This window comes from Panthera tigris, chromosome C1, assembly GCF_018350195.1.
Source record: "Panthera tigris isolate Pti1 chromosome C1, P.tigris_Pti1_mat1.1, whole genome shotgun sequence".
Taxonomy (NCBI): domain Eukaryota; kingdom Metazoa; phylum Chordata; class Mammalia; order Carnivora; family Felidae; genus Panthera; species Panthera tigris.
In genome coordinates this window covers 132,429,136-132,455,280 of record NC_056667.1, presented here as the reverse complement: position 1 = coordinate 132,455,280, position 26,145 = coordinate 132,429,136, and positions in this window count along the sequence as shown.

Here is a 26,145-nt window from a genome sequence, read left to right as displayed (position 1 = left end):
TTGGTGGCTAATTCATTGCGACTATCATTTAAAACTTTGATCTTCTAATTTTTAATGGTTTAAAATTGAGGTAATTAGAAATTACATGATAATGATTAATTAGAATATGAACAGCACTATGCTTGAAGAACAAATAATGAGTGGGAATGTGTTGAATTTTTTTAATGTTTGGAATTATATTGGTATTTGAGAAATGCAATTATCATTTCCAATAGCAATTTCGTTCATACAAAGAAGTTTTAAAACACAATTGCAGCTTGAGACCTCCAAATTTGTTCAAATATGTTAAAATCCCACTATGTCCTTTTAATTTTGATATATATAAACTGTGAATTTGAAGCTGAGATTTTTTGTCTATTTATAAAAAGAACATTTGGGGTTACATTAAAATATGTATCTCATCTCATTTTTGAAATATATTAGACAGCAGGCTAATTCATTATGGGCCAGTTGGTTGGGACTGGTGTGGCTACTCAATGAATATTCTAAATATAACCTTAGCCCAAAGTCTTTGGTGAGAAAATAAATAATAGGAACTTTAATTTAGTTACCCTCTTACCAAATAACTTTGAGGTAAGGTTGTATTTGTAGCAGCCATATTATATATTTATGTGGAGAAATATTTTGGTAAAACTGTAATGTAAGGAATATGGAAAGGTTTTTGGATGAATTATTAGTTATCAATGAGGATCGCTTGGGCAGAGCAGGTGGGTTGTGATGATTGTTTTGCCACTAATTCCATCTTAAAGTTTTTTTTTTTTCAATTAGGCAGATTTTTATTTGTTCTGTGGTCAAGAGCAAACTCTGAGAGATCCAACTCTACAAATTGTCCAAACAACTCAATTATTTATATTCATAATTTAGAATAACTCAACTTTCTAACTTTTGCATTATTACCTTTATTGTCTTCCCAACTTCAGTTAAGTTCATAAAATATAACTGGAATTCTCTGTCTTACAAAAAAAATGTGAGACTCCAAACTCCAGATAATTTTTTGTGCATAGAAAAACTAGATAATTTCTAAAATATCTATAGGGGCGCCTGGGTGGCTCAGTCAGTTGAGCGACCAACTTCAGCTCAGGTCATGATCGCATGGTTTGTGAGTTCAAGCCCCGCATGGGGTTCTTGCTGACAGCTCAGAGCCTGGAGCCTGCTTCTGATTCTGTGTCTCCCTCTTTCTCTGCCCTTCCCCCACTCATGCTCTGTCTCTCTCTGTCTCAGAAATAAACATAAAAAATTTTTTTAATTAAAATATCTGTAATACATTGCAGTAATCCATATAAACATTTACTAAAACCTGTGTAAAATATGTATATAAAAATGTGCACATAAACTTTAATTATACAGAATGAAGTAGCTATAATTTGTCCAAATATGAATCTCAAAATCAAAATTATTTTCTAAGTTGGCCAGATAACATTAAGTTTCATCCCCCATTTCAATTTGAAAATTGGCCACATTCCCCAAGTCATGTGAACATGAAGAATTTTCATGAACATAAAAACAGTGAAACACAGAATATGTACTATAGAGCAAACTGAGGAAGAAATAATAACATCACCACCTTTGACTTCTTACCTAGTGCTAGCTGAAAGAAAGAGAAAAAAGATGTCAAATCAATGAGACTTTCTCTGATATAATCATGGTCAAGAGCAATAACAAGGCTCATTGGAAATTACTACATTTTCTTGGAAACCTAAACATTTGGATTTCTAGGGCCACCTGGGTGGCTCAGTCAGTTAAATATCTGACTCTTGATTTCAGCTCAGGTCATGATTTCATGATTCTTGAGACAGAACCCCAAGTCAGATGCTGCACTCACAGCATGGAGCCTGCTTAGGATTCTCTCTCTCCCTCTCTCTCTGTCCCTTCCTACTTGTGCATATGCATGCTTTCTCTCTCAAATAAAATACATTAAAAAAAATAAACATGTGGGTTTCTATATGCATTACCCTTTGAGTAATTAGAAATTTGAAGTATGTATACTAAGTGTTAAAATTTGGAGACGTGGCATGTCAAAGATAACACATTTAACACGTTGTCTGTCCAGCCTCACTGCTTTAATGAATAGAGGAAATCACACTGATAACCTAGATAGACCGGCTTATCTCACATCCCCAAACCAAGCCATGTAAACTATAGATTTAAAAAGTGGCGGGGCGCCTGGGTGGCCCAGTCAGTTGAGCGTCCGACTTCAGCTCAGGTCACGATCTCACGGTCCGTGAGTTCGAGCCCCGCGTCGGGCTCTGGGCTGATGGCTCAGAGCCTGGAGCCTGCTTCCGATTCTGTGTCTCCCTCTCTCTCTACCCCTCCCCCATTCATGCTCTCTCTCTGTCTCAAAAATAAATAAACGTTAAAAAGTGGCAATTCCTCAGAGCAGTGCTAGAAACCAAGGAGAGATCTACAGAAAAAATATAGATATCAATAGGGTCCCTGAATAATAATATCTAATGGAAAAACACAAATTATCTAATTTTATTCACAAATCAAGAAAAAAGTCTGTATAGTATAATAACCATAGGAAAAAAGTGTAGTCCATGTTTTATGACAAAATATACATTAGTCCCCAAAGTTTATGTGGCTGAGTATTATAAAAATTTGAAAAAATAGAAAGTTCCTGCATTATGTAATTTTTTCCAGAAAGACAAGGGAAGTTGCTTTATTGTAGGGGCTTGTGAAACTTCAGATTGATGAGTCAAAACCAAATCCCTATCTCTCCATAAATACTTTCATTACCAATAAATAAAAATCTCCAGGTCATAGTTACACACCAACACTAAGGGTTATCACATTTATTTGTATAAAAGAGACAAAAATTTTATATCCTATTATTTAAATTTGTTTCCCTAATTACCAGATTGAGAATCTGTTCATGTCTATTAGTGATTATTTTTTAAACATGGATAAATCATGAATACAACAATTTATACAATGTAGTTCATACACACATGTATTATATTTGTTGAGTAGTTACAAAAACATATATAGAGATGATATTCACTAAAGTCTGCATCATGACTATCTTCTGGTAGGGCTTAAGCTAGAGTGAACTTTAACTATAAGTGAGTAGATTAGATTTTTGTTCACAAATAATTACTACCTTCTTCCTGTGACACCCATTAGAAGAGTAAATTCAGCTACCCTATTGATTTGGAGATGGTCCATGTGATTTGTTTTGAGCAGCAAAATATGGATGGAAGTGAAGATATATTAACTATGAGGAGAAATCACATATTTCCACTCACCTCTCTAGGAACTTCCATTTCCTCCATGAAAAGTAAATGTTCCCTGTATCAGCTGTCTTCAACCAAAGTCCAAAATTGGTACAGGTGAAATTACCTGAACTCAGTGGCAGTCTTTTATCAGAGCTGACCAAGCCATTCCTTAAACACATGAGCAAGAAACTCTATTATATGAAATAGTCCTGCAAATCAATAGGAAAAAAAATGACAAAGGGAAAAACCAAATACATCACAGAAGACAATCACAGAAGACAACCAAATACAATCACAGAAGACAAAATACAAATGAGGACCATAAGAAAGTTGCTCAAATTTGTTAGGAAAATATAGGGGAAAAATCAAGGGAGTTATAATTAAAATATCAAATAAAACAGCACTTTCCTCTTACCAGCTTGGTAAAATTAATAGCTTGATCATATATAGTGTTAGTGAGAGTATGGGGATTTGAGCATCATATATCTTTGTTGGAAATGTTAATTATTATAGCATTATTGAACACAATTGACAGTACCTGTTAATTTAAAAAAATATACAAATGTAGAGCCTCAGAATTTCAACTTCTACAGATCTATCATAGAAAAATATTGTGCATGGGGTGCCTGGGTGACTCAGTTGGTTGAGTGTCCAACTCTTGATTTTGGCTCAGGTCATGACCTCACAGTTCATGGGATCGAGCCCCACATCAGGTTCCACATTCATATTGCAGAGCCTGCTTCGAATTCTCTTCCTCCCTCTGTCTCTGACCCTTTCCTGCTCTCCCTCTCTTTTTCTCTCCCACTCAAAATAAATAAACTTAAAAAAAAAAGAAGTGGAAAACTATTGTGCACATACATGAATGGTCATGCAAAACTCTTTTTATTGTATCAGTATTGGTGAGAAGATAAATATACCTTCCTGTCCCATTGTTAAATAATATCAAGAACAGGCAAAAGAACTTAGATATATGCTCCAGGAAGATAAGACTAATAATCAATTATAATACAGGCTAACTCATCAAGAGTAACAGATTTCTTGTCAAAATTTGCTTCCAGAGCCTTACCTCTCTGTTCCCACCAATCTGAAAGTGTTATGTTACAAATTCTGCTCAATCCCACTCAGTTCTTTACCATGTAAGACTTTCTTAAAAAGTCACCCTGCCCAAATCTTAAAATCCTGATTCCCTTTTCCAAGACATCCCTAAGACCATGTCAACTTGATATTCTCTCTTATCAAAGTCAATCTAATCAACCTACCATTGCCTGGTTACAGATTTTCCTGGTGGTCTTTTAAGAGTTGAAGGCCAATGTTTGAAATAGCAGTAGCAAAATATACAAAATAGCAGAAAAGAGCACAGTTTTGGAGTTAGATTTACTGAAGTTGAATCCTGAAACCACACCTTACTAGCAGCGTGACCTTGTTTTCTCTCTCTGGTCCTTGCCTGTAAAGTAGGGACAATAACAGAAATTATTTATTGAGTTTTTGTGAAAAATAAATTACATAATTTATTTAGACCACTTAAGGTAAGGGTACAGAGTAAAGCCTCAAATAGTGTTAGATATAAAAAACAATAAGTAAATAAATGACCTAAATCCCTTTCAAATTGAAGAATGACTAAAAAATCTACAATACATTCTTGGTATGTACAGTTTAAAAGAAAGAGATTAATAATTGAATAAAATCAAATTGTGACACAAAACATATTATGTTAATACTTAAAATTACAGGTATATGTTTTACACTTAATCAGTATACAAAATTGTTTTTGGAGGAGGTCATCAAACCAAAAACTGTGTTCATTTCTGAGGGAAAAGAATTGGATTTCAGATTATTGAAAGGGATTATATCCTTTTTTCCCCAAAAGGCATGTTCACGTATTGGTGGTTTTTCTTACAAAGGAAATATTTTCATTGATGATTTTCTTAACATTGTGGTGATGAGAAATTGTACACATAACATATGGAATTGTAAAAATGTATATAAAATACCTACTTTTTAAATCCAAAACTTCCAGGTAATTTATAAATGAATATATGAATTGCTTTCAAATACTGCTTTATTTATAATTTTTGAATAGTCATTTCAGGAAAGAGACTAAGCAGATGTTTTTACTGAAGCATAAGCAACTTTGAGTCATGAAGTGAAGAGTAATTCCTTAACCAATGAAAATGTCAAGAAGAGTTTAGGTACACAAATATCATCCTGCCCAGATGGTTAGATTCAATATTGCTTCATTTAATTTTTGGCAAATTGATCCATTTTGCTTTAGTGAATACATTGCTAGAAATCATAGGATATTTTACATTATCTTACAAGGGAATATTTTCCTCAATAAAAACCAAGCAGCATATTTTATCTGGTCTTTACTCAGAACAAAAAAAAAAAAAAAAAAAAAAAAAAAAAGAAAGAAATTTCAGTCATCAAGCTTTAAGGATCATAACAGAACTCTCTTTTATAGAACTTTTATAAGTATCAACCAAATATAGTCTAACACCATGTTGTGGATAACAGCTATCCCCAAAGGCAGTTAATAGATTTCTGTACAATTTTGTTTTTAAAAATGATTATTTATTGCTTTAGAGTTTACAAATCTTATTCAGAAGTTTGTGTGATTTTTAATACAGGTAGTGCCATTAAAACACTTTACAAAGACAGATGGATTAAAGAAAAACAATACTGATCAGGGAACATTAAGTACTATATTTGATTCCTCTAATTACTAGCTCTAATATGTGGTTAATACTCTTTCCAGTTGTATTGAGATATACTTGACACATAAGATTATAATAATTTAAGGAGTACAACATAATGATTTAGTTATGTATACACTGTGAAATGATCGACACAATAACTATAGTTACCATGCTGTACATGGCATCTCCAAGACTTATCTTATAACTGGAAGTTTGTTCCTTTTGACCTTCACCCATGTCTCCCACAGGCCACCCTTCCAACTCTGACAACTACCAACTACCAATCTGTTTTCTGTTTTTATGAGTTCAGATTCTACAAATAAGTGTGATCATACAGAATTGATCTTTGTTTGACTTATTTCACTTAACGTAATGCTCTTGAGGTTCATCCATGTCAAAAACGGCAGGATTTCCTTCTTTTTATGCCTGAATAATAATAATAATAATAATAATAATAATAATAATAACAACAACAACACCTTTATCCATTCATCCACTGATGAATATTTACGTTGCTTCTATGTCTTGGCTATTGTAAGTAACATAGTAGTATAGATATCTCTTCAAGATAGTGACTTTGTTTCTTTCATATATACATGAAAGAATATATATATATATATATATATATATACACACACACACATATATACACACACATACCCAGAAATAGAATTGCTAGAGCATATGGTAGTTCTATTTTTAAATTTTTAAATTTTTGAGGAACCTCCATAGTGTCTTCCATAATGACCATAACAATTAACACTCCTACAAAAGGTACACAAATGTTTACTTTTCTCCATATCCTTGCCAGCACTTTTGTTATCTCTTCTTTTTGGTAATAGCCATTCCAACAGGTGTTAAGTGACATCTCATTGTACTTTTGATTTGAATTTCCTTCATAATTAGTGATGTTGAGCATCTTTTTATGCCCTTATTGCCCATTTGTATGTCCTCTTTGGGAAAATGGCTATTCAGATCTTCTATTTTTTAATCAGATGCTTTTTTGTTATTATGTAAGCTTTTTATAAATTTTGGGTGTTAATCCCTTATTATATATATGATTTGCAAATATTTTCTTCCGTTCTATAGGTTGCCTTTTCTTTTTGTTGATGGTTTCCCTTGTTGTACAGAATCTTTTAAGTGTGATGCAAACCCACCGGTTTATTTTGGCTTTTGATGTCTTTGCTTTTGGTGTTAAATCCAAAAAATCATTGATGTCACCAATGTCAAGGAGCTAACCCCTCTGTTTTCTTCTAGGAGTCTTATGGTTTAGGTCTTTCATTCAAGTCATTTAAAAAAATTTTTTTTAATCTTTATTTATTTTTGAGAGCGAGAGCATGAGTGGGGTGTGGGTGTAGGGGGGGCAGAGAGACAGGGAGACACAGAATCAGAAGCAGGCTCCAGGCTCTGAGCTTTCAGCACAAAGCCTGATGTGGGGCTCGAACCCATGGACTGCAAGATCATGACTTGAACCAAAGTCGCCACTTACCAAATGAGCCATCCAGGTACCCCATCAAGTCTTTAATCCATTTTGAATTAATTTTGTGTATGGTGTAAGATAGTGGTCCAGTTTCATTCCTTGGCATGTGGCTGTCCAACTTTCTTACCACCATTTTTTGAAGGTGCAATCATTTCCTCATTGTATATGCTTGGATCTTTGTCATCTATTAATTGACCATATATTCACAGGTTTATTTCTGACCTCTGTTCTTCTGTTCCATTGATCTCCTGATTCACAGGAGAGCACAGTGCTCTCTATCCTATATCACTAATCCATTGTATGCCTTTATGCCAAGACCATACTGTTTTTATTACTATTGCATTTATTACTATTGATACAATTTGAAACCAGAAAGTGTGATGCCTCTGGTTTGTTCTTTCTTAAGATTGCTTTGGTTATTTGAGGTCTTTTGTGGCTCCATACAAATTTTAGAATTGTTTGCCCATTTCTGTGAAAAATGCTATTGGAATGTTGATAGAGATTGCTTGGGTAGTATAGACATTTCAATTCTTCCAGTACATGAACATCAAATATTTTTCCATTTATAGGTGTCTTCTTCAATTTCTGTTATTGGTATCTTATAATTTTTTAGTGTAGAAATCTTTCACCTCTTCAGTTAAATTTATTCCTATTTTTTTAAGAAATGATAAATGGAATTACTTTAATTTCTCCTTCTGATAGTTTGCTATTAGTGTATAGAAACATATTTTTTGTGTGTTGACTTTGTATCCCACAATTTACTGAAATAATTTGTTAGTTTTAAAGTTCTTAGGGTTTTTTTATATATGATAATATTAAATTATTCTTAAACAGAGACAATTTTGCTTCTTCCTTTACAATTTGGACATCTTTTATTCCTATTTATTGCCTAATTGTTCTGGTTGGGATTTCTAACACTATGTTGAATAAAAGTGGCAAGAGGGGCATTATCTTGCTCCTGTTCTTAAAGAAAAAACTTTCAACTTTTCACCATTGAATATATTAGCTGTGGGCTTGTCATACATAGCCTTTATCAGGTTGACATAAGTTCCCTCTATACCCAGTTTATTGAGAGTTTATATTGTGAGTGGATATTTAATTTTTGTCAATTTTTTTGCATCTATGAAGATAATCATGTATTTTTATCCTTTATTATGTTGATGTGGTGCATCACATTGATTCGTATTTCTTGAACCTTGCTTGTATCCCTATAATTATTCCCACTTACCACTTGATCCTTTTAATGTATTATTGAATTCAGTATGTTAATATTTTATTTAGGATTTTTGCATCTATGTTCATCAGTGATATTGGCATGCAAGTTTTTTTTCTTCTAATGTCTTTGTCTGGTTTTGGTAGGAGAATAAGGCTGTTCAGTTGATAGTGTTCTCTCCCATTTAAAAAAATTTTTTTAAGATTATTTTAATGTTTGTTTATTTATTTTGAGAGAGAGAGAGAGAAAGAGAGAGAGAGAGAGCATTAGTAGGAGAGGGTCAGAAAGAGGGAGAGAGAGAATTCCTAGCAGGCTCCATGCTATCAGCATAGAGCCTAATGTGGGGCTCTGTATCACAAACCATAGGATCATGACCTGAGCTGAAACCCAGTCGAAGGCTTAACCAGCTGAGCCATCCAGGCACACCCTTCCTCTTCTATTTTTTGGAAGAGTTTGAGAAGAATTGTTGTTAATTCTTTAAATGTTTGAAATCACCAGGGAAGCCATCTAGTTCTGGCCTTTTCTTTGTTGGAGGACTTTTATTAGAGAATCAATCTTAGTAGTAATTGTTCTGTTTAGACTTTCTATTTCATGATTCAGATTTAGTGGGTTTATGTTTTTAGGAATTTATCTATTCTTGGTTGTCCAATTGTTGGCATATAATTGTTAATATTAGACTGTTATGATTATTTTATTTGTGTGGTAACAGTTGTACTGTCTCCTCTTTCATTTCTAATTTTATTTATTTGAGTCCTCTCTTTTTTCCTGGTGAGGCTAACTAAATGTTTGTCAATTTTGTGTTTTCAAAAACCCAGTTGCTAGTTACATTGATCTCTTCTATTGTCTTTTTAGCTTCAATTTAATTTATTTCTTCTCTAATTTTTATTATTTCTTTCTTCTACTAATTTTGGGCTTTTTAATTTTTCCTTTTCTATTTCCCTGAGGTATAATGTTAGGTTATTTGAACTCTTTCTTTTTTCTTAATGTAGGTATTTATCAATATAAACTTCCCTATTAAAACTGCTTTTGCTGCATCCTATCAATTTTGGTATGTTGTGTTTCCATTTTTTATTTTTCTCCAGATTATTTTTAATTCTCTTGATTTTTTATTTCACTCATTTATTTTATTGTTTAGTAGCATGTTGTTTGATCTCTACATTTTGTGAATTGCCCAGTTTTCTTCATATAATTGATGTCTAGTTTCATAAAATTTGGTTGGAAAAGATGCTTGATATGATTTCAAACTTCTTAAGTTTATTTATGTATTTATTTTTTTAATTTTTTAAATGTTTTTAGTTTTTATTTTTGAGAGAGAGAGAGTGAGTGGGGGGTGGGGGCAGAGAGAGAGGGAGACACAGAATCCGAAGCAGGCTCCAGGCTCTGAGCTGTCAGCATAGAGCCCGACATGGAGCTCAGACTCACAAACCATGAGATCATGAACTGAGCCAAAGTTGGACACTTAACTGACTGAGCCATCCAGGCACCTATCTTCTTAAATTTATTAACACTTGTTTTGTAGCCCAACTATGATCTATCTTGGAGAATGTTATATGGACACCTGGGGAAGAATATGTATCCTGTTGCTATTGGGTGGGATGTTCGGTAAATACCTGTAAAATTAACCTGGTCTATTGTATAATTTAAGCACTTCATTTATTTTCTATCTGGATAATCTGTCCATTGTTCAAATGGGGTATTGTATTGCTGTATGTTTCTCCCTTCAGATCTGTTCATATTTGCTTTATATATTTAGATGCACCTGTGTGGAGGTGAATAAATATTTAGCAATTGTTATAGATTCTTGTTTTGATGTCTTTATCATTATACAATAACCTTCTTTGTCTCTTATTACATTCTTTGGCTTAATTCTATTTTGTCTGATATAAGTATAGCTTTCCCTTTCTGTTGTTGTTATTGTTGTTGTTGCTTCCATTTGCAGAGAACATCTTTTTCTAACCCTTCACTTTCACTATGTTTATGTCCTTGAAGTTGAAGTGAGTCTCTTATGGGCAGCATATAGTTTGGTGGTCGTCTTCTTCTTCTTCTTCTTCTTCTTCTTCTTCTTCTTCTTCTTCTTTCTTCTTCTTCTTCTCCTTCTTCTCCTCCTTCTCCTCCTTCTCCTCCTCCTTCTCCTCCTTCTCCTCCTTCTTTTTCTCCTTCTTCTCCTTCTTCTTCTCCTTCTTCTTCTCCTCCTTCTCCTCCTTCTCTTTCTCCTCCTTCTCTTTCTCCTCCTTCTCCTTCTCCTTCTCCTTCTCCTTCTCCTTCTCCTTCTCCTTCTTCTTATCTATTTAGCCACTCTGGATCTTTTGATTGAAGAATTTAGTCTATTTATGTTTAAAGTAATTTTTCATAGATGCGTACTGTTTGCAGTTTGTTAATTATTTTCTATATATTTTATAATTCCTATGTTTCTTTCTTCTTATCTGGCTCTCTTCCTTTGTGACTTGATTTTCTGTAGTGATATGCTTGGATTCTTTTCTTTTTATCTTTTGTGTATTTATTATAGATTTTTGCTTTTTGGTTACAATAAGGCTTATATAAAGCATCTATAAGAGTCTATTTTTAAGCTGTCTACTTTCACCTAATCCATAGTAGTTTATGAGATAGTTTCTAGATATCTTTCAGAAAGAACTATTCCATGTGTAGCTGTAGAATTGGTGTGTCCATAGGAAGCAGTAAATTCAGAAGTCTCCTCTGTCACCATCTTGGACCAGACTTCTTTGTGAGTAATGATTTTGTTGCTGTGAATTTCACTTTCATTTTGATACAAGCTTTAGTCCTCCTTCTCCTTTTATTTCCACAAGCATGTAATGAAGTTTATGATGTACTAAATTCTAGGTGCTGGGTTCTGAAGATGCAAAACTGTAAGACTAGGTGTCTACTCCCCATCTTAGCCCTGAGACAAATACCACTCTAAAAGATAATTTTCAAATATAATCAAAATACTATGGGTGGCTAGAGAAGGAAAAGATCTGGAATATCTGGGAAAGTTTTCACAGCAATCTTCAATTTAACTAGATATATAGGATGGGTAGTGTGCCAGGCATAATAATTTGAAAGGAAATGATGCTTCAGAAATAAGAAAGCACATGCACAAAAGCATGAGGCTGAGAAAGGTGATGATGGGGAATTTACAATATAGACTAAATTAGGATTGAGGCAATGACTGAAGATGAGGTTGAAGAGACAGATTACAACTAGAGTAGGATGGATTTTATGCACTAAGCAAGTAGCTTGAACTTGGGAACAAACAAGTTACCAAAAACCTATGGGAAAGTCACATGATATTTTATCTTCTTAAGGAATATCCTAAACAGTCTGGATGAATGCAAATGAGACCAAATGCAGACAGATTGCAAAGAAACCAAGAGGTATGAAATAGACCTATAGGATACAGAGTTAATCATATGTCTAAAATCTGAATATGAGAGTAGCATTACATATGGATTTTAGACATTTTGAAAACTAGAGAAAAACATAAGAAATAAAATAGATATATGGTCAATCTCACAACATAGAAATTGGTGGTTGACATTTCAATATATTAATTTCTAGATTGTTTTCTATATATACATATATAGTTTAAACCAAAATTCATGACATCAATGTGAAATGCTAAACAGTTTTCTGAACGACCAAATAATAGACAGACATCATTTATGTAATATATCATCAGTTACTACCACTATTAGAAATGTAGAGTTTTTAACATTTAAAAAAGCATTGTGATAAATATGCTTGTGCCTACATACTTGTGCCCTTGTCTGATTACTTAGAAAAAGATATTAGGTAGAATTTCTAGGCAAGATATAATATACATTTTAAGGTTTTTAAAAGTATCTATTCAAAATTCACTTTAAGAAGGCAATTGATATTCCTACTAGCAGTGTCTTTTCTCTGAAGCTTTTAAAACAATGAGTATTTCTATTTTTTTCTGACAATAGGCAAATATGGAATCTCACTGTTTAATTTGCATTCCTTTGATTACTTACGAAGTTAAATCCTTTCATGTTTATTGTAACTTGCCTGTTCTGTCAATTTTTCTATTGGGGTGTTTGTAGTTTTATGTTTGATTTAAAAAAGTCTCAAGGACCTATCTGTTTAGGCAAAATACAGCATAACAATTGGAATTAGTTATTCATCCATAGAGAGCTGTGAAGGCATCTCAAAAATTCAAAATGTGTGAAAAACAAGAACACAGCAAGGCTTCAGGTAAACAGAAATCTGTTGCAAATATTTGGTAGAAAAGTCATATTAAGGCAAACTTACCAACTGCAAGCAATGATGCTGTTAAGGCAGTAGAATTGGCTATTATCAAGGTTCCAGAAGAATGATGCAATGGAATAGACAGACTTTGTCCCTGTGAATTCAAAGAAATCCCATTGAGTTTTAGAGAAGAAGGCTACACTCAGGTGGGTATGGCTACTAGTTAGCAATCTCAGTTATTTTTAAATATTGCAGAGGTGCCTATGTGGCTCAGTCAGTTTAGCATCTGGCTCTTGATTTCAGTTCAGGTCATGATCTTGCAGTTCATGGGATTGAGCCCTGCATCAGGCTCTGTGCTGACAGTGTGGATCCTGCTTGGGATTCTCTGTCTCTGTCTCTGTCTCTGTCTCTGTCTCTCTCTGCCCCTCCTCTGCTTATGGTCGGTCTCTCTCTCAAAATAAATAAACATTTTTGAAAACTTGTAGAGGTGCCTGGGTGGCTTAGTTAAGCGTCTGACTCTTGATTTCAGCTCAGGCCATGATCTCACCATTTGTGAGATCGAGGGCCATGTTGGGCAGTGCACTGACAGCATGGAGCCTGCTTGGGATTCTCTCTCTCCTTCCCTTTGCCTCTCCCCTATTCATTATCCCTCTCTCTCTCTCTCTCTCTCTCTCTCTCTCTCTCTCTCTCTCAAAAATGAATAAACTTAAGAAAAAAATTTTAATTGTATGTGAGAGGAAAAAATGCCAAATTACAATCCCATTGAAAACTAGTAGTAATAATCAGTAACCTATTAAATTTCAAAGAAGATAGAAGAAAGGTAGTCAAGGAGAAATTGTATAAGACACATCCAATCTGAGTATCAGTCCTTTGAAATATATAGGCACCCTGCTCCACAAAAAGTGAACAGACTGTCCTGAAATTTGCAGGAACATTTTTCCTCACATTATTAGGAAAATACAATAAAATGGACTCACTTGTATAACCACCATCATAATCAAGACTGAAAATATTTTCATCACACCAAAAGCCCCCTTATTTCTCTGTTTTCTCTCACTATGGGTAAATTGCCTTTTTCTAAAATTTCATACAAATGGAATTACAAAGGATTATTTTTTATACATGCTTTTACTCAATACAATGCTTTTTAAGATTCACCCATGTTTGGGAATACATCAGTAGTATGCAGCAGTAGTATTCTTTTTTTATTGGCATATAGTATACCATGTGGATATACCACAGAGTACTTACTCATTAATCTGTTGTTAAGCGTATGGGTTGTCTGCAGTTTGGGGCTATTATGCATGAATTTGCTATATACAAGTTGGTGTCTACAAATCTTAGTGTGGATAGACGTTTTTATTATTCTCAGGTATTACCTAGGAGTGGAATGGCTAGGTCCTATGTTATGTGTATAGGTTTCACTTTTGAAAACAATATTCTAGCCTTCCCAACAACAAAAAAATGCTAGTTTACAGAGTGACTGCCATTTTCCAGTCCCATCAGAAATGTATGAGAATTTCAGTTCCTCTAGACCCTTGCTAATATTCTGTATGGCTAGTCTTTTTAATTACAGCCATTCTAATGGATGTATAGTAGTATTTCATGTTGGCTTCAACTTACATTTCCCTGATGATTAATGGTGTTGAAAATCTTTGCTATGTGAATTGGTCATTTCTACATCTCTTTGCTTAATATTTTCTAAACCATTTGCCTACTTCTTCATTTTGTTTGTTTGTTATTCTGACATAAGAGTTCTTTATAAAACATGGAAAAAAGTCTTTCATCAGATATACATATTGCAAATATTTTCTCTCAGTTTGCGGCTTGCTTCTATTTGTTGGTGTTATTGTTTTTTCATTTTTGTATTGGTATCTTTCACAGAGGAAATTTAGTTTTGATAACATCCATTTTATCAATCTTCTTTTATATTTTTTGTTTTGTTTAATCTAAGAAAACTTCTACCTATGTAGGAGTTTGATAGTTTTATATATTTACTTGTAGATCTACAATCATTTTTGAATCATTTTTGACATATAGTGTTAAGGTTCAATATTTGTTTTTATTTTTATTTTTGCAATATCCAGAGCTTTGAGCACAATATTTTAAAGACTATCATCATTTTTCCCATTGAATTAGCTGGAGCCGTAATATTGCCTTTTTCAAAATTAAATTGATCAGTTACATGTAGGTCTATTTCTGAAATCTCTATTTAATTGATATACACCCTTATGCTAATACCACACTGTCTTAATTATTATAGCCTTATAATAATAATAAAGTTAAGTAGCAAAAATCTTTCAACTTTGTTCTTTCATTTTAAATTGTTGAACTATTTCAGGTCTTTCACATTTCTATATAAATTTTAGGATCTTGTCAATTTCTTGAGGAGGTGATAAAAAGTGACTGTTGGGTGTTAGATCACTGAATTTATACACAAATTGGATCAATAATCTTACTAACAGTTTAAGGTTTTAATTTAGAAACTTAGCAAAGTACTTCACTTACTTTGTTGTCTTTAATTGCCTCAAGCAATATTTTGTTATTTTATACACAAATTTTGTTAAGTTCATCCCTTAATATTTAATAGTTTTTTAAATTATATTTTCAAATTGTTACTTATAATATATAGAAGTAAAATTGGATCTTTCTTCCTAAACTTCCTTACAGTGCGGAAAGTGCCTATAGAAACATAGCCCAGATTATCATTGTACTCACCTCTTTGGTATTCCTTTTCCCAGGGATAACAACAATGGGCTGACTATTGACAAATGTAAAGACAATTGTTTTATCATTTCTTCAGTGTGCAGAACACTGCCTATTTTTAAGAAATGGTACATTCATATTTTTATGTACAGAAATTCAGAAGTAGAGAAATTAGAAGAGGAAAGTACTTTCAGGTGTGAAAACATAAAAACTTTGCTTGAGCTGGGGCTTACTGGGTGCACAGTTCTTGATGGCAGGTGCAGACACTTGGTACTAGGGATTACAGCTCCATATGCCCCCTAGGGAGGCATCTAAGGCTCCGGCACAATTTTCCCAAGCCTATTGGATATATACTTGAAATTGTGCCAAAATTCAAGGGTTTAGAAAGGGAAGGCATGGAGTTGGAAGGCTTCATTTAGCATCATTAAACCTTGATTATACTTGGTACTGTTAGTCTGTTTCACTAAAGGATTTTTAAAGTAGAAGTAGTCAACTTTCAAGGACAAAAATACAGCTGTTCAATCGACTGATGAAGAATGCAATTGTTTTCTAAAGGAGAACAGTGAATGGCTATTTATTATTGTTATTTTTTTAAGTAGGCTTCACGTTTAGCATGGAGCCCAAGGCAAGCTTGAACTCACAACACAGATCAAGACCTGAGCTGAGATCAAGACTCAGATGCTTAACTGACTGAGCCACTCAAGCGTCCCTATTTATTATGTTTGAGCAAGCAAATAATTATGTTCTCCTTCAGAAAATAGAAAGTTTTGCTGAATGATGTCGCAGATGCTAAAATGCTCTGTTTGCCAGTGTGACAGGCATCCCCATATGAGTGGGTGGGTAGGGAGAGAAATGAAAGCAACAAGGGGAGTGAGGTTAAGCACCCATTTAGCCTCTCCTCTGACTATGGATCCAATGCTCCTTCTCAGAGAAATGCATTCCACATTGGAAAGCAGTATACTGCAAAGATGGAAAAGAGAAATGATAAGCCAGTTATGTTCATGATATAGGCCTTTGTGCTAAAGTTGTCTAATTAAGAAAACAGACAGGAGAAAATATTTAAAATATATAAAAAACTCATGCCAAAGAATTTTGAATGAGAATCAACAGAAGAAAATGCAAATTTGATACAGAAATTCGCTAAAGTCATAAGATTTATTAAAGTTGAAGACAGAGCAGTAAAAATACTTGTCCTACATGTTGACAGGAAAGATTTACCAGGTACATTGGAAAAGAAAAGCATGCTGAGCTTTTTAAAATTGGTGCATTGCCTGTGGTTCACACACACTAGAATTAATTGTCTTGAATATTAGTTATAGATGATGAGTATCAACCCCGTGCAGAGTCTTTCAGACTCTCCCTTCTGGAACAGCAGGAGAAATTCAAGCAAGCTGCAGCTTATGTGCCTGACACCGAAGTTACAGAATGTGGGCCTGACACTGAAGGGACAAGATTGTGTGCTAGACACTGCTGGTACAGAGTTGTGGGCCTGACACTGAAGGTATGAGGTTAGGCACTATCAATAGACTTCTGTTACAGTTGATTACCTTTCCTATTTCAACATTTAAATGGAAGATAACATTGGCTAAATGGTAAGTATCTCATTCTCTCTACTCATGTTGAGACTGCAGAAGGCAGTACGCTGCTGAAGGGAAAATGTAGCATGGAAGGAAGCGCAGACTGTAAAAAGGTTTTTGTAAAGACGACAGAGTAGAAGTTAAAGGAAGAAAGAAGTGGACACAATTCGTATATTAGTGGCAATTAGGAAAGAAGGATGTCATGAAGTGGATCTTTAAAACTAATCTAAGAGGAAGAGGGAAATCAAAACTAAAACCAGGTGTCTTAAAATCTTGCTAAAGTTTGGGTTTAAAAAAATTCATGAGCTTGAGAGAAAAATTGCAGAGAGTGGGTGGGAGAGGGGATAAGGCAATTCTAACTCTGAATGTGATAGCACATAGACTTTAGACCTAGTTACTTTAATAGAAAAAAAAACTATACTCACAAATAAAAAATATTTAAGGAGGAAAATGAGAATATGCTAATTACAATTTGAGAATAAATACTCTGAGCAGCATATACATGCAATAAAATGCCTAGAGAGAAACGTTCCAGAAATAAATAAATTAATTAACTTACAAAACAGAACAGAATATAAAAGGTAAAGGGAAACAAACTTTTGGCATACAGTTATCCAGGTTTAAGTAATTGATATTCAATTTCTGTAGAAACTTTGTTGGACTGGCTCATGGGAGTTGGATTGTAAATATGTATAATATGTAAATAACTTTTAATATACTTGAAGGATTTAAAAAGAGGGATAATAGATATGAAAGTGCTCTACAATGAATATCATTACAAACACTGGGAATGGTGAAAGGAATACCCAAAGAACATTTCCAATTCTTGTCTCATATCTGCTTATATGTATTTAATTTCCTGCATAGGGTCACTTACAAAATATAAACCCTTCCTTATTGAATTTATTTTCTTTCAACTTATCTTCTTTCAAGGAATTGTCTCTCAGAATTTCTATATAGTGGAGATTCATTTGTCTGCTTTTCTATGCTTATTGTTTTTGTCATCCATTTTAGGCACAAAGATTCTCAAAGGCAGGAAACATAACCATTTACATTTTCTGGTCCGGAAAAAAGTAAATATTACATGACAATGCTTTTCAGAGATTAATTCACTAGGCGATATTTCAAACAATTCCATTTTGGAAAATAAATTCAATTTCACTTTCTTACATACAGCTTGTATCTTCTACTAAAATTCATGGTAAAACTGGGTAAGTCTTTTTAATACATAGTCAACTCTCAATTACTAGGCAAACTGTGTTTGCAAATACTGAATGTTCTTCCAAAAATGTCATTTTCATATTTTAAGAATCTTGGTTCCCAGTCACATACTAACTATGAATCCAGCATTTATAGCTTTTAAAAATGCCAACCAATATCATCATGGTATAACCATCAAACTCCATTTTTGGTTTCGCTTTGATTAAATTTTGCCAGAACTACTTCTCACAAATTTTCTTCAGTCAGTCTGAAGTACTTCCTCACTTCTGCATGCTAACATTTAATATCAAGTCTTTACTTTGTGCCAGATCCACTTCCTGGAATAGCACCCTAATGCAATATTTCTGTGTCAGTGATAACCCAAATTTGCAACAGGATAGGAAGCAACTTATATTTTTATTTTGGAATAACAATAATAACAATAATAATAAATTTCAAGGTGATTTTAAATATACATTAGCAATTAAGTTTCCAAGGAAGGATGAGAGAAGGGGGAATATTGTGAAATGGAACCCGAGAATAATAAACCAATCACCATGTTTTACCATTAAACTTCCTAAGAATTTCTCTTTTCTCCTATATCTCTAGATATCCATGTCCACTCTCTCAGTTCAGACCATCATCAACCCTTGCCTGGATTTAGAAGACCAAGATTTATAAGCCAAGGATTTGTAAAAACTTATTACTACCTAATTTTCCAATTTTAGTGTCCCTGCAATTCGTTTTCCATGTTTTTCAAGAAAAACAATGTTTCTAAAATGTAATCTTATCATGTTATCCCCCTACTTTAAAAACTCTTCACAGTGGTTCTTGATTATCTTCAAGATAATTACGATTTGTCACCAGTGCAACCAAAAGTCTTCCACTATCTGGTCCCCAGTCACTGCTTCATTTCTTCAGCAAATTTTAAGCTCCAATCTCTTGAATGTATTGGCAGGTATATGAGTGAACCATGTATCATCTCCAGTTCTATTTTATTTAGGAAGGGTATTAATTAGGACAAAAATGTTTTGTAATTCTGATAAGCTTCACTTTGTTTTTCACTTCTTTTATGACTTCAAAATTACTTTGAAAAGACACAGTGGTAAATTGGTAGCTATGAAATAGCTTTTTAAAAATATAATTAATTGGGGTGCCTGGGTGGCGCAGTCGGTTAAGCGTCCGACTTCAGCCAGGTCACGATCTCCGGGTCCGTGAGTTCGAGCCCCGCGTCAGGCGCTGGGCTGATGGCTCGGAGCCTGGAGCCTGTTTCCGATTCTGTGTCTCCCTCTCTCTCTGCCCCTCCCCCGTTCATGCTCTGTCTCTCTCTGTCCCAAAAATAAATAAAAAAAAAACGTTGAAAAGAAAAAAAAAAATTAAAAAAAATAAATAAAAATATAATTAACTAATTAATATGACTTACTCAATATAATTGTTTGTAGAGGCAGAAAGTTTACTCTAAACCTGAGCACTTCCTAATATCCTTAAGTTTATTCTCCTTTTTATTTTTAATTTTTTTAACTTAAAACATTTTTTAATGTTTATTTATTTTTGAGAGAAAGAGACAGAGAAAGAGCACAAGCGGGTAAGGACAGAGAGAGAGAGGGAGACTTAGAATCCAAGGTAGGGTCCAGGCTCTGAGCTGTCAACAGAGTCCGATGCGGGGCTCAAACTCACGAGTCATGAGACCATGATCTGAGCCGAAGTCGGTCGCTCAGCTGACTGAGCCACCCAGATGCCCCTCTCCTCCTTTTTTAATTGTGATAAAAACAAATGAGATTTACCTTTTTAACATATTTTCTTTTTTTCACAGTTTTACTGAGATACGATTGATATATATATTACTGTATAAGTCTCAGGTGTACAGCATAAAGGTTTGACTTACCTATATTGTGAATTGATCACAATAATTTTAGTTAACATACATCATCTTATGCAGATACAATAAAAAGAAATGGAAAAAAAGAGAAAAAAAATCTCCTTCTAATAAGAACTCTTAGGATTTAGTCTCATAATAACTTTCATATATATCATATATGCTACATATACATATTATATAGCATATAGCAGTAGTAACTGTAGTCATCATTTTGTATATTACATCTCTAGTGCTTATTTATTTAACAAAATTTTAAGTATTACATTAAGTATTACATTAGTATTGTATAAGTATATGTATAAGTAATACATTAAGTATTAACACAGTGTTATTAACTAGTAAACAAAACAGTATTATAGGCACAGTGTTGTATAGCAGATTTCTAGAATTTATTCATTTTGCATAACTGAAATTTTATGCCCATTAAATAGCATCTTCCCATTTTTTTGTACTCCTAGCCCTGGTCATCACCATTATACTCTGTTTCTCAGTTGTACCATTTTAAATACCTCATATAAGTAGAATTATATAGTATTTGTTCTTCTGTGACTGACTTATTACACTTTGCATAATGTTCTTAAGGTTCATCCATGGTGTCACGTATGGCAGGATTTCCTTCTTTTTTAAGACTCAGTAATACCCAATCATATGTACATATCACATTTTCTTTATTCAACTGTTGATGTACATTTAGGTTGTCTTTACATCTTTACTATTGTGAATAATGATGCAATGAACATGAGGATGGACATATTTTTTTGAGATCCTAATTTCAACTCTTTTGCATAAATACCTAAAAATGAGATTGCTGAATCATATAGTAGTTCTATTTTTAATCTTTTGAAGAAACTCCACATTGTTTTCTATAGCACCTGCACCATTTTATGTTTCCACCAACAGTGTACAAGGGTTCCAATTTCTCCACATTCTCACCAAGAATTTTTTTTTTTAAATAATAGCTACCCTAACAGATGGAAGGTGACATCACATTGTGATTTTGATTTGCATTTCCCTGTTGGTTAATTATGTGGAAAATCTTTTCATATGTCTGTATGTCTTCTTTGGAGAGATGTCTATTCAAGTCCATTTCACATTTTTTTCATAGCTATTTTTTGTTTGTTTGTTTTGGTTTGGCTTTTTGCATTGAGTTTAGGAGTTCCTTACATATTTTGGATATTAAAAACTTCTCAGATATATGGATTGCAAATATTTCTCCCATATTGTAGGCCACTTTTTCACTCAAAAGTTTGTTTTGCCATACAGAAGCCTTTTTAGTTTGCTATTGTCCCACTTACTTATGTTTACTTTTGATTCCTGTGCTTTTGGTGTCATATCCAAGAAATAATTACCAACATGCATACCATGGAGATTTCCACCTAGGTTTTCTCCTAGGAGTTTAACAATTTCAGTTCTTATCTTTAAGTTTTTAATACATTTTGAGCTTACTTTTTTTTATAGTGTAAAATATAGGTCCAATTTTATTCTTTTCCATGTGGCCATCTAACACAATTTGTTGAAGACACAGTATTTACCCCACTGCATCCCTTGTCAAAATCAGTTGACAATGTATGTGTGGGTTTATTTCTAGGCTCTTTATTCTGACCCATTGGTGTATATGTCTGCCATTATGCCAGTTTTGACCAAACTTAGACAGATTTTTTAAATCTGTTTTTATAGCAATAGACCTATATGAGAGCAATTTCTTAAGATTTAATATTAATACTTTGCTTTATCCATAATCTGCACCAATATATACCTTTCAAGTGAGGGAATCACAGAAAAAAAGAGTTATAAAATACCTGACTAAATGTTACTCAGTTACTTTTCTTGATAAAGTAGGAATAAGAACCCTGGCCATGTGAGATCTTGCCCAATGACTTCTACCACACGACTGACCACTGTTTCATATGATTAAGAAAAACTTACTATAGTTATAGTATATTGCAAAATTTTCCATTCTTCTGAATACAATTTCATAATTAAAGTATAAAAATAAAAACAGCAGATGGGAGAGAAAAGGGAGACAGCCTACTTTAGCAGCATTCCTTGGAGAGCTGGACAAGCAGACTGTGGGAACTGGAAAACAATGATCAAATTGCTAACGATGAAGTCACCAATCAATCATAATCAATTGACTGTCAAACCCCAATTTTGTTCATATTTCTCATGGATTGAAGTCCCTTTTTTATTTTTGTGAATGAAATACACAAAAGGCAAAGTTTTTGAGTAAAACAGACTGGAAGTCAAAGATTTAGAAATTCCCTTTTATCTCAATATTTCCCTGTGTCTTCAGTCCCTTATCTATATGATTTATATCATTCTTGCCTAATATAAAGATTCAAATTTTTATAGTTTGGAGAAAATTCACTCTTTACTTGTTTACTGTATAGTTTATATAATACCAATAAATTCTAAGTGTCCTATTTGAATGTAATTTGAGATTCATACATTACTGTGATAAAGGAGAAAATTAAATTCTTTTACCTAAAGAAAGCTACAAAAATTTGCATAATATATAAAAGAATAAAAGGTAACAAGCCACAGACAATTGCCTAATCATAAAATTTATAGAAACAAGTTCTTTTAACTATATTTGATATATTCAATCACTTTTTTAACAAAATTTATAAAATTCTTACTAACCACATTAGGCAAAGTACTCTTCTAAACTTATGTATGCAGACGAAAACAAACAAAAAGCTGAAAGATCCAAAACACTTCAGAGTAGCTTTAAATGAATTTTAAACTCAAGTAAGATTCCTATTGTTAAACCAAATGACCACGGACATGTAAGAACATGGCAACTCCTTGAGAAAAGTTGTTGATGAAAATGGCAGGAATGGCAGGTCTGAGAAGAAGAGGCATGCTAGCATTAAAAGTATAGGAGCAAGGTAGATAACAAATCAATATATGTGCACATTATATGTTAAGGAAAGTTCATTGCTGGGATAGACATTATCAAGCCATTACAGCACAATGGAACAAATGCATTTTCTACACTGGATACTGAGAATGACAATAATAGTAATAATTAAAACATCAGCTACTATATAATATTTACTTAGTTTACTTAAACTTCATAATAACATGATGATTTTCTGTTATTCCCCAATTTTACCAATGAGGAAATGTATATTTTTTCTGGTCAAGCCACATGTCCAAAATTGTAGTTGATAAATCATAGAACTCAAACCTATCTCCAAGTCTTTTCATTTAATCTGTAATATTCCCTGCTTGTAGATATATGGTCATACTGTTGAGATTGCTTGAAGAACCATTAAATCTGTGGTGTATGAATACAGATGGAACAGATAGACCCTAGAGCAGATTAATAGATATTAGAATGAGAGAAAGGTGGAGAGTGGAACCAGAAAGCAAGACTCAAGCAGTCATGTTTGTGAATTTCTTTTTTTACAGTTGAATAGAAGATTGGATGTCTTCTCAAAAAATATTTTTTTGCTTCCTTGTATGGTAAGGTGATCTTTAATATTATTAGCAATGCTACTGGGTTTCTTTGTCAATAATCTACAATCCCTGAAATGCTCCTTTGCCTTGCTTCTTGGCAACAAGTTCTTCATTAGTGCTCTTTATAATGCAAAAGTCATGAGAAATAATTTACAAGAAGTCTATCAGAGTAAACACAAACAACTCTATTTTATTCAGAATACTAAAAAATCCTATTTGCTTACAGTGATTTAGATAACACACAACAAAATAAAAGCTTTCCCTTGGATAATTATGTTTTTATTCAATTATCTGATTTAGCTGTCGAACCACTTAGGAAAAAAAAATCCTTCTGCAATGCACATAGAATAGATGTCTCAAAATGCCTAATGAATAAATCAATGGTTGAACAAAAGTATTTTAAAAAGGAAGTACTTACTTGGTTAGCCTCTCAGAGCACACTTGAGATAATGCATGCTTTCTTTGATTAATCAAAGTCTTTATATTACAAAACAATTATTATTCATCAAAAAATTGTGTCTTATTTTACTGCATATACGTTATGTATATATGAACCAATGAGAAATTATGGTTGCCAAAAAAAAAAAAAAAAAGCTACTGCAATCTTAGGATGGATTAAAACAAGCATCATAGAATCTAGTGGAGGAGACAATCCCATTTTTTCTCTTTGCACCAATCAGATGATATGTAGAGGGATACACAATATGTGGGTGAAAACTTGATTATCATAAGAATTTTTTAGCTATTATAAAAAAGAAAAGGGCATAGACAGAGAAAAAGGAAAAAGAGGGTAAGGTCCCTGAAATTACATTACAAAAAAATAGAAGGTGGTATTTCCAACAGACATCTTAATGAAAGATCTACTCACTCTGAGTTAGACTCCAGGGGAGGGGCAAGTGTTAAGAATAATGTAAATCATAGGGATATTTGGAGGAGTAATTGCTTTCTCATTGTAGGTGGTGGAAAATAGCATGAGTCCTAGCGATGGATAAGAAATTTGGGTTCTCAGGAACACAAGGCAAGTGGAGAAGAGGAGAACAAGAGTGTACAAATGCAGTAAAGAGCTAAATGAACAGATTGTGGCAGGCTTTGCTCATGAGTTTTACTTCATGCTAGTAAAAAGGCAATGAATGATTTTATTCATGAGAGTAACATGGTCAGATTCCTGTTTCAGAAAAACAAAACAGTGCAAGGGTAGTGGCCAGATCATATCCGCTAGAATTAAAGGCAAAGCATCATGTTTGACAGCTCTTAAAATAGTCCAGATGAGGAATGGTGAGGGCTGAGTCAAGGCAGGATAAATATGGTGATTTCAATTGCTCTCGTTGTTCTCAATAGAAAAGAGAATTTAAGGGGTGAGATGAAAACTTTTATACTGTGTCTCTCCTAAGCAAGGAAAGTGTATTCACACTGAAGAATAATTAAAATACAGTCTTCCATCTTAATTGTGCCTGTGTGGAAGCCAGATTCTTCTACCATAACTGCTAGCTAAACATGTGATGTTGGATACCAGATATGTCCCTATTTTACAAAAGAATGAGCAACATCAGGAATTCAACTTTTCTAAAGGTGATATGCTCAATGCTCTTATTACAGGGGTGGGGGCACCTAATTACATTAATCAAAACAAATACAGTTTCTATCCTCAGAGATCAGTCAGTACACCTTGCCAAGGTGATAACATCTTTTTGTTCCTTTCACCTTTTTCCTCAAAGGCTGGGTTCCTTTGTTTCTGCCAATTCCAGATGCTCATTTCACGCAGCTCAGCATTTCGTCTTATTTCTTAAAGTGTTTCCAAAGTTTCTTAAAAGTTTCTGTAACTCTTTTTTAATTTTATTTTTTTTAAATATTTATTTATCTTTGAGAAAGAAACAGAATGCAAGCAGGGGAGGAGCAGAGAGGGAGACAGAATCCAAAGGAAGCTCTAGGCCCTGAGCTGTCAGCACAGAGCCTGATGCTACGCTGGAACCCACAAGCCATGAGATCATGACCTGAGCTGAAGTTGTATGCTTAACCAACTGAGCCACCCAGGTGCCCCAGTTTATGTAACTCTTAATCTACCAAATATTCTAAGTTTTGTAATTATCCGTAATTCAGGCTATTTCTTCCTTTTCACAGATCTGATTTTACAAAGCATGAAAGAGTTCTTACCTAAGATGTGTTTCCTTGGCTCAGTCAACTAGTATTTAAATAGTGCTGCCCCTAATTCCTAGTAAAATATCATTTTTGATTTTTAGCATTTAGAGCCTGCCCATAAAACTTATCAGGAAGAGAAGAGTCTCTGAATTTATTGCCTGTTCTTACTTTAAAATTGCTATCAATGAAATTAAGTCTTAACTACTAGATTCAGTGCTACCTAATTACCCATTTCTTCATTTTATAACTTTACTACATGTAATTTTATTAATGGAGATTCAAGATATCCTAATTATAACAGGACATGTAGAAATGCCTATTTTTATATCAAGTAAGCTGAGAATTATAAAACCATATCAACATATATTAGTT